Source organism: Tyto alba, unplaced genomic scaffold (genome assembly GCF_018691265.1).
Source record: "Tyto alba isolate M040663 unplaced genomic scaffold, T.alba_DEE_v4.0 Super-Scaffold_22, whole genome shotgun sequence".
Taxonomy (NCBI): domain Eukaryota; kingdom Metazoa; phylum Chordata; class Aves; order Strigiformes; family Tytonidae; genus Tyto; species Tyto alba.
The window spans coordinates 7,126,459-7,143,116 of NW_024881296.1; the positions used below are offsets into that span (position 1 = coordinate 7,126,459).

A 16,658-nucleotide genomic window follows, 5' to 3' on the forward strand; every position below is an offset into this window, starting at 1 on the left:
CACTGATGCCTAAAACCATCACAGAAAACTCAGAATTAATCCAACCCCTCATTCAAAAATCATGTTATCAAGAAGTGATCTATCTGGTCTTGTCAAGTTCAGCCTCCTATAACATCTTGAAATCAAAAGAAACATCCTATATCATTGTCCCCAAGCCCATTTCTTCCTCTTTTATAAATATCCTTTTCCTTGTCCTTTCCAAGGTCTACTGCACTGACAAAAGGTCAGCTTTCCAACATGGCATTTGATTTCATCTGACTTTAAAAGCAAGGCTCTTTGCTTTAGCCTTCTTATCTAGAAATATTCACTTCAGGTTCCACTTTCATTCCGAAGTTTTACTATTAATTTCCTCACTGAAAGCTTTGTCCTCTTTGATGTCACTACTGTTCCTATACTTCCGCTTTCTTCACCTCAATATTTTTTCCTGTTTATTAATACCTTCCTAAAGTATCATTCATCAGTTCCTTTCTATTCTACCAAGATACATCTTTGTGGTATGCAAGACAGTCACACGAGGCACCGTACAACATTACTAGCATCAGTTACCTTACTTTCCTTTATTCTTCTTTTCCAGGAGAGTAAGGAAGCTATGGGAATTTTTAAAATGTTCACTATGCTGTATGATTATTTAAATGTTGCTTCTTTTCCTTTAAATAAGAAGTGTCTGTACCTACACTCAACAGTTAATACCATGCATGACACTTAGGTGCCTACACTTAGGCAAAACAAATACGTACTTCAATGTGTCAGCAAATGTTCTACTTCAAACAATAGCCCAGAGAGAATTCCGAGGAACGGAAGGCCCTCAGAGAACACACTGTCAGCAGCCCTCTTTCAATTACAAAAACTGACAAGTCTAGTGAGAAAATGAGTAAACACAAACAAGATGTTAAATATCACAAATTACACATTTTTAGTATAGGTAAACTAAAAGGAAACATTAATGTGGAAAACAGAAACAGAATGTATGGTAACCCTATGGTACTATATAATACTTTTTTTAAATCTAAAATTATTTTTAATGTTTCACTTCTCATCTATTATTTTTAGAGGAAATAGAAATATTTAGCCTTTGCTTTTGAAAAATAATAAATAAATACTTTAGAAACTGACTAAAGCTGCTTGAAAGCATTCAATTAATCTTTGAGTTTAAATAATATGTAAAAACCTCAAAGATGCATATCGAAGCCACAAAATAATTTGAATGGAACATCTATGAAGGAAAAAAAAAAAAAAAAACAAAACAAAACAAAACAAAAAAAAAACCAAAAAACAACCACCAACAACTGTATCAAGAGAATAACTGAAATAAGTGTTCTCGATCAAACTACTTTATGAATGCAAGAACTCATCCTGAAGATGAAATGGGAATGCTGCATTATTTTGCCACATCTTCCTGGAAACCTGTGTCTCATAAAAGGAGTAATGTATTAACTGGAATTAGTTTTCTGTTGCTAAGACACTTCAAAAATACCATTTAATAATAAAGACTAGACTTAGTGATCCAGTCAAAACAATTCTTCCACTAATTAAGTGAAACTGGGGTCTCCCTATGCTTACTAATAAAACTCCTCGTGAAGGAAATGAAGTCCTAACAACTCACTAGTCAATCAGTTCTTCCATTCTAATAATCAGTGTGGAAGTCCTAAAATATCTGAAACTAAGCCAAATATTATTCCTTGCCAATAGCTGCTAGTTAGATAGAACTAACAGTATTAGTTGTAGAAAGAGGCAGCAGACTAATTTGTTAATCTTTGCAGAAACTTAAAAACAAATCTATAGTCACATTTCTCAGGTAAAACACTGCCCCTTCCCCATTTGCTTGGTTTGTAACTAAGTTAGAAAAATGTGTATTATTAAACAAATGCACAAAAATTGAATGCAATTTGCTGATATACAATTAATTGTTCCTACACACACAATGACTCTACATTAGAATGAGAAAGAATTCAATACATGATGCAAACTGCTTTACACATAAAAAAAAGTTGGGTAGAACTACTATAGTAGCATATTGTGCTTAAGCTAAACAAGACAGGCATTATTTCCATTGAACTCTATAGAATCCCAGTGACAGTGTGAAGTGACTGGGGAAACAGTACACATTAACATAAAAATTCTGAGCCTACACGAGAAAAGCAGCTTTGTGGAAAACTGTAGAACTGAAGTACAAATACAGAAAAAGTTATGGAGAGCAGCTATTCAGTACAACACAGTAAACATCTTCCTACCCTCAAATACTCTGAGAGAAACTGAATTTGTGTGAGTTTTGTTGGTTGTGTCTGTGTTGTGTTTTTTTCTTTGAGTGTTGAGGGGGAGGGGTGTTTGGTTTTTGTTTTAGAAAAAGCTTATTTTCTTAATTAAAAAAATTTAGTGCAGTCTGTCCAATATACAGCTTGTTTTCTAAGCAACATTTATAACTAGGTATTCCTGCTGTATTGCAGTATCACTCAGGCTCCAGTAAGAAAAAAGTTCTCACTTCTCTGTGTAATACAGGGAAATAAATTCAATCTCATTGCAACAAGTCTACAAAACAGAACCTCAGCAATCAACACCTCAAAATATATACCAAATAAATACCAAAACTACCGAGCAACTAGTGACCTCAGAGTGGGAAAGCATCTAGAAGAATGTTTGCTGATCTCCATCCTCACCAAATACAGAAACACTCAGAAACCAAAATATCAATGTAACAGGAAAAAAAAAATATTTCTTCCCAGTTCTAGCTATCATCAACATCTAATAATTGTAGACAAGACAACGGAAGTGTATCCCAAGTCTCAGTAATGGACATGTAGGCAGTACTTTTCTGGAAACGTTTGCTTCCAGAGAAGGAATGAATACCACTTGACAGACGACATATGTGGTCAACAAAGATTTTTTTAAACATGATTCAGTATCAAAACCAGATGTCTTCTGATTCAGTTAGTAAGTAGTTTTCATAACAATTGAATAAAGAAGGTAGCACGTATGTTACAGAATAAATTAACTGTGAATGATACACAGCAAAGATTTGTCCATAGAATACACACAGACACTTCTATCCTGCCTTTGTAATTTCATTTTTTGTAAGTGAGCACAAGAACTGAAAGTGCTCAAACAAAAACAACAACCCACCCCCAGCCCATCGTACAGATAGCCTTTGTAGGAGGTGTGGGATACCAGTAAGGCCTCCTTCCATTCTATGAATCAAGGTCATTTTACAACATTCTCCATTTGTGTTTAAATTACAGACACATCTGTTTACACTGCACTTAGCTCTACTTCTGCTAAACTAAAGTAGTAAACACAAGTAAAAAACTATTTTAGTAAAATCTTCACTGAACAGTATGGCCAACATAGTTGGGCAGTTGCTGGGCTGAATACTTAATAGAAATGGACCATGTAAAAAGGACAGAGCATCAAGGTGGTAACACTTGAATCAGAATAATGGGGGTTACTGTGTGCATGCAATTCAGCATGGTTATTAGGGGCTGAAAGGATAAAGGAAGTATATTCTAGTCAAAGCTGACACTTAGATGTGAGTAGGAACAATAATAAAAAAAAATAAATCTGTCAGTTAGAAAACTGAAGTTGTATGTTAACAGTCCAGGCATGGAGTTGGCAGAAGGAGGGAAAAAGAGGAAGAAGAAAGTAAGTTAACTGTAAAGAGAACTGCTAGAGGAAATAATTTTTAATAGGACTAGACAATTAAATTAAGCACTACCATTTCTAACTAAAATTATGATTTCCTCACCAGTGTTTCTCTCTAGCTCTAAGTTTACACAACATCCAAAACAAATCAGTTTTGCAGTCCCAGTTCTACCCACTTCTAGCCTGAGCAAGACCGGATTGCTTGATCCATCAGGTTCTGAAGCCTATGAATACTTATGCCTAAAATACACAACAGATATAAATGTATGCACCAGTAGGGCCAGGAGGTTTGCATGTGTCAACTGAGTTCAGTTCTCTTCTCTTTAGCAACCGTGTCAGTCATGTGCATATAACCTTGTTGCTTAACTAAAGCAAAAGGAAATAAGCTGTTGGACAATTATTTTATTATTTTAGGGAATGAATAAGAGACAGGGGGGAGTATTGCATTACTGGCTGAAACAAAGAGAAGAACGAGTATGAGAAAGCTCCAGAAAAGGGAGCTGACGATGCACACACAGTAGAATGCAAGTCCCAACAGGATGCACTCTATCACCAGCCCCTTGTCACCCAGCCCTTGAGCTTATGGCCAGCACTGGGGTGGGTAGTATGAGGGACTGATTTTTTTCTGGCAAAAGAAATTAAAATAAATTCAGTTTAGTTAAGATTTATTCACATTTAATTCAGCACCAAAGTAATAGATAAAAAATCCAAAATAATTTAAAATCAACCAGGTGAGTGAAGCATTAATATGACACCATCCGCTTCAGTTGAATATACACAAAGAAGAGACACAAGATATTATGGAGGTCTTACTGGGATGGAATTCTCATTTTATCTCAATACTCCAAAATACCATTATTTTTGATAGCGATCTACACAAAGATCTATAGCTCATGTGACCCCGAACAAAATGCCTTATAGCCATATATCCATCCAGAATAGTTGTTTGATTATATTTCTACAAGATCCTTCTAAAATAGTTACCTTTATTCATCCTCATTCTAAAACTAACTTTTAAGTTTTAATGTCCTTGAACTAAAAGAAAGATTTTAAGTTTTCTGGATGATGAATTTAAAAGTTTAGAAACTAACAAACTACATCTCTGCAAAAAGTTAATAAATATACCCCAGATCACAGCAGCACCAAAATACTCTAAAGTTTTCTTTTTTTTTTTTTGGCTTCAGAAATACAGTCACAGGTATAACTTTGCTAGACCCTATACTTTCTGTAGACTTGCAGCTGTTCCACTGGCAACTGTCATGCTGTTTCTCTGCCATGAATGTATCTGGTTTCAAATTGTGCTTTAGTTCACTTCTGTCAAATCAGGAAACCTGAAGCTTCCAACAATGAAATAATTACTTCAGTATATAGTTCTAGAAGCAATGCACACAACACCTCATAGTAAGTCACACACACCTAACACAATGGAGAGTTCTATTTTAGTTTCCTGTGTGAGCTTAATAACAAAAAAATACAAGGGCAACAGGAATATAAGCATGGAGGTTCATAACAAAATCTTATTTCATAAAACACATTTGTCAGCTACAACATAATTTCAGTACGCAGTCTGTCAATTTTTGTATTTTCACACTTCTTTAAAGAGACACTGCTAACTTCAAAGAAATAAAAGAAAAAAACAAAGCTTAAATTAAAAAAAAGCTTTAATTTTAACTTTTTTTAGTTACATCACTTCATTAGCTTGATACAAAATGTCAATCTCAACAATTTATTATAGTGGTAATAATCCTATGACAGAATAAATTTCCCATCTACCTCATCCAGTAACACCACACTTCAGTAACACAAAATATATCATGGTTGCATACACTAACCTGTTCAAGAAAAATTATTTCAAACACTTGTTTCTATTGTGTAGTTTAAGAACACTGTTTCAAAGTCAAACTATATCAAATGCAAGTAAGAGAGACCCAGGATTACCTTGCTAAATCTGAAAGTACTGTAAATGTTGGCTGCCCTTGAGACCAAGTTAGCTGAAATGCATACAGCTGTCATGTAATCCACACACTTCCTCCTCCTCAAAGCTACCAACTGCCAAATGTAATCTAATAATTAGCATATGTAAAGCAAAAGGGCTAGACTCTGACATCAGTTTGCCTGCGCCTTAGAAAATACTGTTGAATTAAACCTGCAGCCCACTCTGACCTTCAGAATTCTAGGGGGAAAAAAAAAAAAAAAAAAAAAGCTTGTCAAAGGAACAAAACGGGACAAAAACCAAAGAAATCTATTTGCAGGTGTATTCTACACTTTAAAATGAGCAGGAAGATATTTCTAAACATTCTCTTAAAAAAAATCCCCACAGCTACATAAATCCTACTTTAGGGAAAGATAAAAACAGAGTCAAAAATCAAAGTCACATTCAAAGCCACAAAGTGTCTGGCTTCTAAACATGATACGAGAGGAACATTCATCACTAAAGAAGAGAAATTAAGTAAATATCTGGGAATGTTGCTTTTGGAGCGAACTGGAAAATAAAGAAGGGCAAAATAGAAATAGACAGTCTATCTAAAATGTCAGTCACCCAAACATAATTAGCTGTTATCATCAACAATAACGAAGATTACTTTTCTACAACCTCCAAAAGACAAAAGGAAGGATGTCACATGCAGAAATGGCTGAACTCCTCCTTTATTCCAAGGAGACAGTCAGTATATATGCTTAACAAAGTACATGAAATGGAAGCATATGTTCCTGCCCCTCTTAAAAATAACCGCTTCAAAAAATGTTTACAGATTTAGTTTATATTTTTGAAAAAACTTTGTTATTGCAGTAGACTTTGATCCTCAGCATTTGTTGGCATGTAGCCCTGCCCTTCCTGAAGTTGTCCAGAACAGTTAATGTCACTGGTCTTAAAGATGACAGAGAAATCTCAAAAAATTGCAAGAAGAAAGTCTTCCTGGTTTGTTTTTTGGGTTTTTGGTGAATTTTTTGTTGTTTTTTTGTTTTGAGGTGTGTGTGTGTCTGGTTGTTTTTTCTGATTTTTTTTTTTTTTTTTTTAACTAGGATTCCTTTCCACCCATATCAATAAGATGAATCTGAAAAACTGTATAAAAGTGGACACTAGATGAAGCGCAAGATCTGGGGAAAATTTTGTATTTCTCCTTCCATCCACCCCCTCACCCCCACCCAGGCTGCCATGCATGACAGAGTACACACTCCATTCATAAGGAGGAATTTGATGAGGCAGCAAATCAGGTTACTAGGCTAAATGACAAGAGTGAGATGGCAAGACAAAAACCTGTAAAAAGTCTAACAGGTAAGAACTACTAAGTATTGTTCGTAGCATATGAATAACTTTAGAGGTCTAGCAAAGACAGAGTACTTGTAACATTTCTGGTTTTGAAACTAGATGCTTCCTTGACTCCCTCCTCTCTCTCCTCCCTCCCCCACCCCACCCCCCTTTGCAAATAGAGAGGGCTCAGAGTGTGCTGGGTTAATAACCAGACCAGGTCAGCCTGCAAGAGATTATTTTAAGCTGTCTGCATTTTTTAGATAGGAGTGGATGTGACACACTACCCAAGAGACGACCAAATATAACAAGAGGTCATCTGTATCATATTATTTATATTTTAAGACTAAAATTTACTGAAAACAAAATCTTAGACATTCTATAGACAGGGTAAAAATATTACAGCATAGCCAGCTTCATAAGATCCAAAGCACTGATAGTTCTTTTAGACAATCCATTTTAAGCCCAAAAAATTATTCCAAAACCTCATTAAATCTTTCCCCTCTAATGACCTGAGCCTGAAAAAAAATTCTGATGTCTATTACCCTGCCATCTAAGCTCACTAACCAACAAATAAATGACCTGAGCTTTTTCCTCATAAATTGATTAAGAGATGAAAGTGTCGTTGATTTATCTTTTTAAGTAAGGGAATTTTTCTGTATGTTCTATAATTTTTTCTGCTTGGAAAATACATATCAAATCTTCCCCTCCTCCTCTAAATTTTCTCACAATTACACAGAATCACTGAGTAGCTGAGGTTGGAAGGGACCGCTGGAGATTATCTAGCCCAACCTCTCTGCTCAAGCTAGGTCAGACAGATTGGCTGTTCATGGCCATCTCCAGTCAGGTTTTAAATATCTGCAAGGATGGAGGATCCACCACCTCTCCTGGAAGCCTGTTCCAGTGCCTGACCACCCTCACAGTAGAAGTCTTTTTTTATGGTCAGATAGAATTTCATATATTTCAATTTATGCCCATTGCCTCTTGTCCTGTCACCAGGCACCACTAACAAGAGTCTGGTACCATTCTCTTTACACCCTCCCTTCAAGTACTTATACATTGAAGAGATCCCTCTGAGCCTTCTCTAGGCCAAACAGTCCCAAGCTCGCTCAGCCTTTCCACATGAGAGATGCTCCAGTACTTTAACCTTCTTTGTAGCCTGCACTGGATGCTCTCCAATATGTCCATCTCTCTCTCGTACTAGGAAACCCAGAACTGGACACAGTATTCCAAGTGTGGCTTCACCAGTGCTGAGGGGTAGGAACACCTCCCTCAATCTGCTGGCAACACTCTCCCTCATGCAGCCTAGAACATCACTAGCCTTCTTTGCCACAAGGACACATTGCTAGCTCACGTTCAACTTGCCGTACACTCAGATCTCCAGGTCCTTTTACACAGTGCTGCTTTCCAGATGGTTGACCTCCAGTATGTACTGGTTCATGAGGTTATTTCTGCCCAGCTGCAGAACTTGGCATTCTCCTTTCTTGAATGAGGGAGGTTCTTCTCTGCCCATTTCTCCAGGCTGTCAAAGTCCTTCTGGATGGCACCCCAACCACCTGAGGTATCATACACTCCTCCCAGTTTGTGTCATCAGCACGCATTTTGTGTAATTTGTACATACAGTCCCATCATCTAGATCACTAACAAAGACATTAAACAGTACTGAACCCAGTATCAGCCCCTAGGGTACACCACTAGTAACAGGCTTCCCACTGGACTTTGTGCTGCTGATCACAACTCTCCAGGACTGGCAGTTCAGCCAGTTTTCAGTCTATATCACCATCCATTTATCAAGTCCATCTTCCCTCATCCACCAAGCCAGCCATCTCATCATAAAAGGCTATCAGGTGGGTTAAGCAGAATTTTCCCTTCCTGAATCCATGCTCACTACTCCCAGCCACATTCTTGTCCTTCGTGTATCTGGAAATACCTTCCGGGATTGCTCACTCTGTCACCTTCAAAAGGGACAGGCAAGGCTGATCCACCTGTGCTTCCCCAGATCCTTATTGGACATTTTCTTTTCTCCAGTCCTCAGGAACCTCTCCAGATTGCAATGACCTTTTGAAGGAAATCAAGAGTGCCCTCACATGGACATCAGTCAGCTCCTTCAGCATTCATGGGCACATCCTATCATGTCCCACAGACGACTTTATGCTCAGTTTGTTTAAACAGTCCTTAATTTAATCCTCTTCCACTAAGGGTAAATCTTCCTTTTACACTTGCCAGATTCCTGAAGGCCAGTCTCACCAGTGAAGTCTAAGGTGAAAGATGTACTGAATACTTCAGCCTTCTCTGCATCCTTTGTCACCATATCCCCTGCCCCATTCACCAGTGGGCTCACATGTTCCCTAGCGTTCCTTCTACTGCTTATGTACTTGTAGCAGGTTTTTTGTTGCCCTTCACATCCTACCTTTAATTTCAGAAGGGCTTCGGCTCTCCCTGAAACATTTTCAAAAATTCTTGTATTCTTTTAATTTCTCTTTTTTCCTTTTCTGTTACATGTTCTGTTTTACCACTTTGCTGAGATGCCTCTCTTTCACAAATGCATACCTCTTTTTTTCAGCTTTCCCATGCATACTGCACAGTTCTGGTACCAACCAAAACCAAGCTCATAGGATATGTTTTCGACCCATTCTTCAGTCTATCTCTAAAAGTATTTGCATTAATTCTTAATTATTTCAAATATTTCATTAGAGATCTTTTTCTGCATGAGTCAGAAACAAAGGTCTTCAGTTATTTATTGTAATCCTCCGCTTTGTATAAAAGAACAATACACAATTCATTTTGCTGAAATAAATTAGATTATATGAATTAAGAGATCAAGATGGTATGCACTCTCTCCCCCCTCCCTCCCAACATACTTTCAGTTCTTTTTATTTGGTTATTAGGGCATTTGTTGTTTTCTTCTTACATCTTTTTAGTTAGCACCAGTGGTGCATCAGCCTCTTCCTCAAAGAGGAAATACATACTGCACTTGCTGAAGGCTAGGGAAAGAAGGTTTTACAGGAGGTTCTCCCAATTTTTTCAAAATAGTCATCTCTTTCCCTTCTAAGACTCATTCTCCAGCTCTCGATCGTAGCTCTCCTTGCCTTATACCCAACCTGCCAACACTCCCTCTGTTTTCCCCATGCCCTCTCCGTAACAGCTTGTATAAAACACAAATTAATAAGCTCTTCCATTTTATTAACTTGCATGTTAATCCACCTTGACTTCTACTTTCAGTGAACCTCACTAATAATGCATGCCTTCACAAGTGGTGAACTAGTGCTTCTTACTGTTGCCTCTATTACTTAGAGTGATATGGCATTTGAAAAGGTGAGAGTCCTACTACCTTCCAAGCTTCAGTAAGCTGGACAGATCCAGCCAACCTAATATATCTTGCCAGAACCACAGACTTTGTGAAGCCCAGTGCAGAGAAACCTATCATAGCACAGGTATTTTTTTGGCTCTCTGCCTTTAGGAACCAAAATAGCTCTCTGCCTGAACTGGTAAGTCCTGCCAGATTTATGTCAGACAGAAACGAGACTGGGAAGACCAACTCTGCAGTCTGATATGATTTTATAAAAACAACCAACCCACCCATAGCATTAATAGTATTTTGTAGCATGTGTTCTAATAACATTTTGACAAAATATTGGATCACTTACCTGTGACCTTTCCACCTAGGTGACAGGAATGAACTATTTTGACTCCACCACTCCAAAACTGAGGTATACAGCATACCATGCCTTGAGAAATAAAGCAGCTTGATATTTTACTTATACCTGACTAAGTATATTTTCATTCTTTTCACAGAGGAAATAAAGGGTAACGATTTGGAGATTAAAAAGGGATATTTGAAACATCAGACATCATATGGAATTACTGAATATATTACATTAATATTGACAAAAATGCTATGTGCCTATCGGCATTTCTAGCCAGTTATTTTTATTTTTCACTTAGTAGTTAGAGCTAAAATTCTATCATTATTCCTTCATCACATCTGTGTTCTGGGTTCCCCAGTACAAGACAGACATGGAATTACTGGAGCAAATCCAGTGAAGTGCCACTAAAATTAAGGGATTGGAGGAATCACATGAGGAGAGGCTGAGAGCTGGGACCATTTGGCCTGGAGAAAAGGAGGCTCACAGTGAATATTAACAGTGCCTGATCAAGGGCAATGAAAAGGGAGCCAGACTCTTCTCACTGGTGTTCAATGACAGGTTAAGAGGCAATAGACACATGAAACTCCACCTAAACATAAGAAAACACTTTATTACTGTGAGAGTCAGACAACAGAACAGGTTACCCAGAGAAGTTGTGGAGTCTTCACTCTTGAAGATATTTAAAACCTGACTGGACTTGGCCCTGAGCAAACTCCTCTAACTGACCATCCTTCAGCAGGGCAGTTAGACTACATGATCTCAAGAGGTTCTTGCCCACCACAACAATTCTGTGATTTGTCCAATATAGTTCAGCTTCAGAAAACAATTTTCTTTGCACCAAATGCATGCTATGTTTTCCATGAAAAAGTTATATCACGTGACATATTACTGGATCAAATTTACTGCTATACATTCTTTGTTTGTATTAAGTTTCTGAAAATATAGTATGCTTATGCATGAACTACACTGTTCTATCTACCCCAGTATCGTAACTATCAACACCATATACAAGCTGTCAATAGCTTAGGTTTTCATTAATTCACATAAATACATAAGCCTTTAGAAGCAGGTTCTTTCCCAGATCACAAATATAATACCAAAATACCAAAATTCAAGATTGCGTAAGTTGTCCCATGTACCTGTATCCCTATACAATAACTATCAGAAATATGAAAGGAATAGCAGTTCAGTAACTAGTGGTTCAGTTTATCAGTACCTAAAGGTGAAGATGGGTGGACTTACTTTAAATATATTTATTTATTTATTATTATTAAAAGGGAATACGTCACTGGATGCAAAACTAAGATCAAATGCTGCATTTAGGTTTACTGATTCTATATTCACTTCATATATTTGGACATATACTCCCAATCAAAAGGTCACCCAGGAAGCAGATGATGACTTTGGCAAATACGGATAAGTTTATCATTTATATCTGACACTTACATATTCTATGTGGATATACATCCTCTAATTTTATTATCTGTTGCTCTGCCTTAACAGTACATCTACAGACATAATGCAGGCCCATGCAGTTGCAAGAGCTAAACAACCCAATGTAAGTCATTTAGATTCCCTTTTAAATAGTTGAAATTGTAAACATTTCTCAAATACTTAGCTTTGTATGAACATTTTTAAGATACCTCTTAAATGGAAACAAACTGCAAGTGTTTTTTACTTTTTAGTGTTAACATTCTTACAAATGTTTAACTTCCTTTAGTTATAAACCATTATCAGTTTTCTACAATGAGAATAATTTCCTTTCTATCTTCTTAAGCCTGTACTTATGATAGAAAAAGAGTGAATAACTTCTTATGGTCTACAAAATACTCTAGGCTTATGTATTTCAAAATCAGAATTACCAAAGCTGCTAATCAGTACCAATGCTACCATAATTGAAAGCTATACTCAGAGAATTATTTTGGTATAAGGATTTTAGTAGGATATATGGAACAAAGACAAACAAAAAATAAAAATCATCATGTACTTAGTTCATGGATGAGCAAACCACAAGTTTCTTCTTCCTGCTGTAAAAGGCAATACTCCTTGTATTACATACCTTGCAAATTATGAAAGAGCAATGAACCTCATTAATGTAGCAGCACATACAAGATTAGACATCTGCAATCTTCATTCTTTTTGTAGGTTTATTGTATTACAACTATTACTTTGATACATAGAAAGAGAGCAAAAGAGAATTACAAGTTATGTTTTTCAGCTTCTTCCAGATTTTTTTTACAAAACTACTATGCCTTGGCTAGCTACATATCCAAAAGATAAAGCAAATGCAGTACTGTAAGTGGTTATCAAACAGTACTAGACCAGATTTACCAGCATTAAGTTCTCATTTGCTACATAATTAGCATTATTCAAATGAAGACACTCTTGATAACACAAAATATGTTACAATATTGTCCTCAGTCTGACTATTTCTGAAGCAAAACACACTGTTTATATGAAAAGTTGTAGGTAAGATTTTCAGAGGTATGTTCTACACTGCCATTAATATAGCAGAGCTTCATCAAGCTCAGTAACACAGGAGTCTGAGGATCTTATTTCATATTACAGAACAGACCATTTATTAAAAAGTGGAGTCTTAGATGAGAAGGAGAAAGAAACTGTTAAGTTGATGTGAGCAAAGGAAGCCACTTAAAGCTGGATAAAGGATACCATGTAGCTATTGAGCATCCACCTAGTTTAACTGAAGTAGCGCACAGAGGGCAGAGGGGCTCAGGTGGCTGGACAGAAAGTTCAATTTTGTTTCTTGCATCAAAGCATAAGCCAACTATGCCAAACCACTGGCAAGGAAGGCCAATTAATCAGACTCTCTTAAATCTATGATTCTTTCAATAGTTTGACAAACCTGTACAGAATCCAAAAGCAGTTATCTTACTCCATACAAATCTCTGAATGCATAATAAATGCAAACTAAAATTAAAAAAAAAAAAAAAAAAAATCAATTCTTCTTTCATATTTTTTTTTTTTCCTGGAAACAATATGTAGTTGGAAATTAAAGTTAGAGGTTTTACTGGTGTCATCAATACAGACAGAAAACTACAACACTGGGGAAAAAAAAAATGTACAAAGTTCAATGTGGAGTATTATGAAGTATAAAGCAGAAATTATCTTCAAGCCTACATTTGGAAAACTTGGAATATTCTGGAAGGACAGCCCTGTCCTGTATCTTCAACAGGCACTGGTACTTCACAAGCAGCTGCTAAAAATCCTGCCCTCTCTCTGCTTCGTCTCCCATGTTTGTCTGGCCACCCTAGTCAGATATCTCGTTCGTGCTGAAGATGTCTGTCATGGGAACTGTATGACTATACCTGGCTCAATCAGAAAGAAAACTATTGCTTCATACCAGATACAGCCTAGTCCGAAAAGCTGACCAGTAGCATGGACATTAGATGCTTGAACAACAGCTCTTACAAGCTTAGATTGCCTCCTAAGCAAACATAGCTTAGTGCTGAACTTACAAACAGTAAAAGATTTTGGGATATTTCCAATTTAAAAAGAAATAAATAGATTCTACTTTTATTTTCCTGCCCCAAAATAAGAATACTTTCGGAAAAAAAAAAAAAAAAAAGAGTCATAAATAATAAGTTTGTCAGAAAAAAGAAGTTTCTAACCAGCTTCAGTAATGCTCTTTTACATTCTTCCCATGTAAAAGAATGTAGAGTGGTGGAGCATTGTATTAACTGCAGAAGTATGGTACTTGAAAATACTGGAAATGAAGAGACTAGAATGAATACAGTAAGAATATTAATTGTAACTTTTTAAGTATAATTTCTTTAGGATCATAAATTTTATATAAACAAACTATAAATTATATATCGACTCTTATAAAATCCAACATTTCAGTTTTAAAAATACTCAGGAAAAAGCTAAATTGGACTAGTTTTTCTAAACATTTACTTTTTTTCCCAAGTATAAGGGTATATAAAGAGTTTTAAACTGAAAAACACTAGATTTAGATTAGATGTAAGGAAGAAATTCTTCCCTGTGAGGGTGGTGAGGCCCTGGCCCAGGTTGCCCAGAGCAGCTGTGGCTGCCCCCTCCCTGGAAGGGTTCAAGGCCAGGCTGGACGGGGCTTTGAGCAACCTGGGCTGGGGGAAGGTGTCCCTGCCCGTGGCAGGGGGGACTGGAACTAGGTGATCTTTAAGGACTCTTCCAACCCAAACTGTTCTATGATTCTATGATAATTCCTTCTTTTTGTGCTTTGTGCAAAAAAAGAAAAAAAAAAAAAAAAAAAAGAGAAAAAAGTGACTACTACAATAATTAGCAGCCTAGCTTAGAAGTTTTATGTAAACTTCTCTGTGTCTGCTTTTAACCCAATTTGATTTCACATTGATCATATCATCATATTATTAACATAGAAAGAAGGGAGGTAGAAGTTACTCACCTTCCCTCCCCACCTCCCCCCCATATCTGCCCATTACATAGAAAGAAGGAACATGAGTACAGCACTTCTTCTTATGATACCCATTGAAGGGTAATTTCAGTGCTAACATGAAAGTGGCGAAATTTTGAGAGCTTCTATTAAACAAGTTTCCAGCATTTTACTTTCTTACTTTCTCCTACAGTAGCTATAAAACTGAAAACCCAAGTTGTATCAAAGTGTAACCTTAAATCTACAAACATTCATTACATTTAACTTTTAATTTTTGGTACACACTTCTGATACATGCTTGACATTAGACTGTCCCAGGAATGTTCAGTAAGCCACAAGACATATTGTGGCCCTGTACTGTTCTATTTCTTCTCTACAAAAGAAATCTCCCACAAGTATTTCTCCTTCTTGCTCCACCTTGTAATATGAGAAATCCATATTGATAATTTTGCATACATATCATTGAAGAAAACTAACGTGAAAGAAAAGCAAACAGTTTACAAAAGACTGAAGATTTTTTTCATCTGGACAACAAGCAAGTAAGCATAATTCTGAAATGCTTAATCAAGTCTCACACAATTATACACAATTTATTTTCTGCTTTTTATCATTATCAGTATGATAATCCATCCTCCAAAAAAAAGTAGTTACAGTACATATTTACAATGTCTCACAGTGACCAGACTAATAGTTGTATTAACTGAAGAATTATTTATGTGGTGGATTTCTCTAGATTATAGTATTCTTAGTAAACTCATGAAGTGAAAATAGAATTAATTAATTTGATCAAGTTTTTCCAGTTTGTATTGAAATACTTCCCAAATGTTTGCATGTTGTTGAAAGTAAATTATAAATTCCCCAAAGCAGGGTTTATTCAGGAGTAAACATGCATGCACACATGGACAGGAAGGTGCTCATCCCCCAATAAATTATTTATTTGTTCACTGTACTGCAGGGAGCATGTCTTCATTAGATGACAGATTGTGTTCAGCCAACGTGAAGTATTTCTAAACCTGAGCCATACGCTAGAACTATAAAGCAATCCAGTTGGACTAGATCAAGGAGGTTGCAGAATTAGGAGCTATAGGGGGATGACTGCACCTCTTAATTTCTGTTGCAGAAAATATCAAGATGTCATGATTTTTGGCAACTGTAGGCTCAGAATTTTCTACAAGCAGTCTAATTAGCCCTCGCAAAGGACACTCTTTCAGAGTATTATGCTAGTGTCTATTTCTGGTCATATTAGCTCTTTTCCAGAGGAAGATTACCAAGCTAAGAATTTTCAAATCACCAAAATTATGATTTTATTTTTGGCTTATCCAATGCAGTAAGGAATGCAATCACCCTTCTGTATAGTAACATCTGTATAATAAGCATTGCCTCACAGTGAGTGTGCCATACTCTTCAATATTAATGAGAGGCAATCTGCCAAGTTACAGATTTCAAAAAACACTGAACTTCACTTGTATGCTGAGCCATATAAATGATTCTATTCTGGGTTTATCAAGACGCTTTAGATATCCCCAAAAAATTCAGTTTGTGAACTGTCAAACATCAAGCCAGACGGTAGCTAAGCTATCATTTTATTTAAAATGTAGTATAATTCTACAACATACTAAAAATATATTTGTCACCAGTTAGAAATTATGCTTACCTTTGGCTAGAAGGATTCCCAAAGGATGCCAACTTGAGTCACTTTTTATGTTTTCAGTAAAATGTAGATACCTGCAAGTCAAATGAG

At 36.4% G+C, this 16,658-nt stretch overlaps 1 protein-coding gene across 11 annotated transcripts in view; it reads right to left on the bottom strand.

The window, feature by feature from the left end:
- Positions 1-16,658, bottom strand: part of SIPA1L2 (signal induced proliferation associated 1 like 2) — a 280,300-nt gene that overhangs the window by 99,157 nt on the left and 164,485 nt on the right. For all 11 annotated transcript variants that reach the window (XM_033009216.2, XM_033009207.2, XM_033009226.2 and 8 more), the window contains one exon: positions 16,572-16,642. The gene's annotated coding sequence lies outside the window, so the exon portion shown is untranslated. The remainder of the gene's footprint in view (positions 1-16,571; positions 16,643-16,658) is intronic.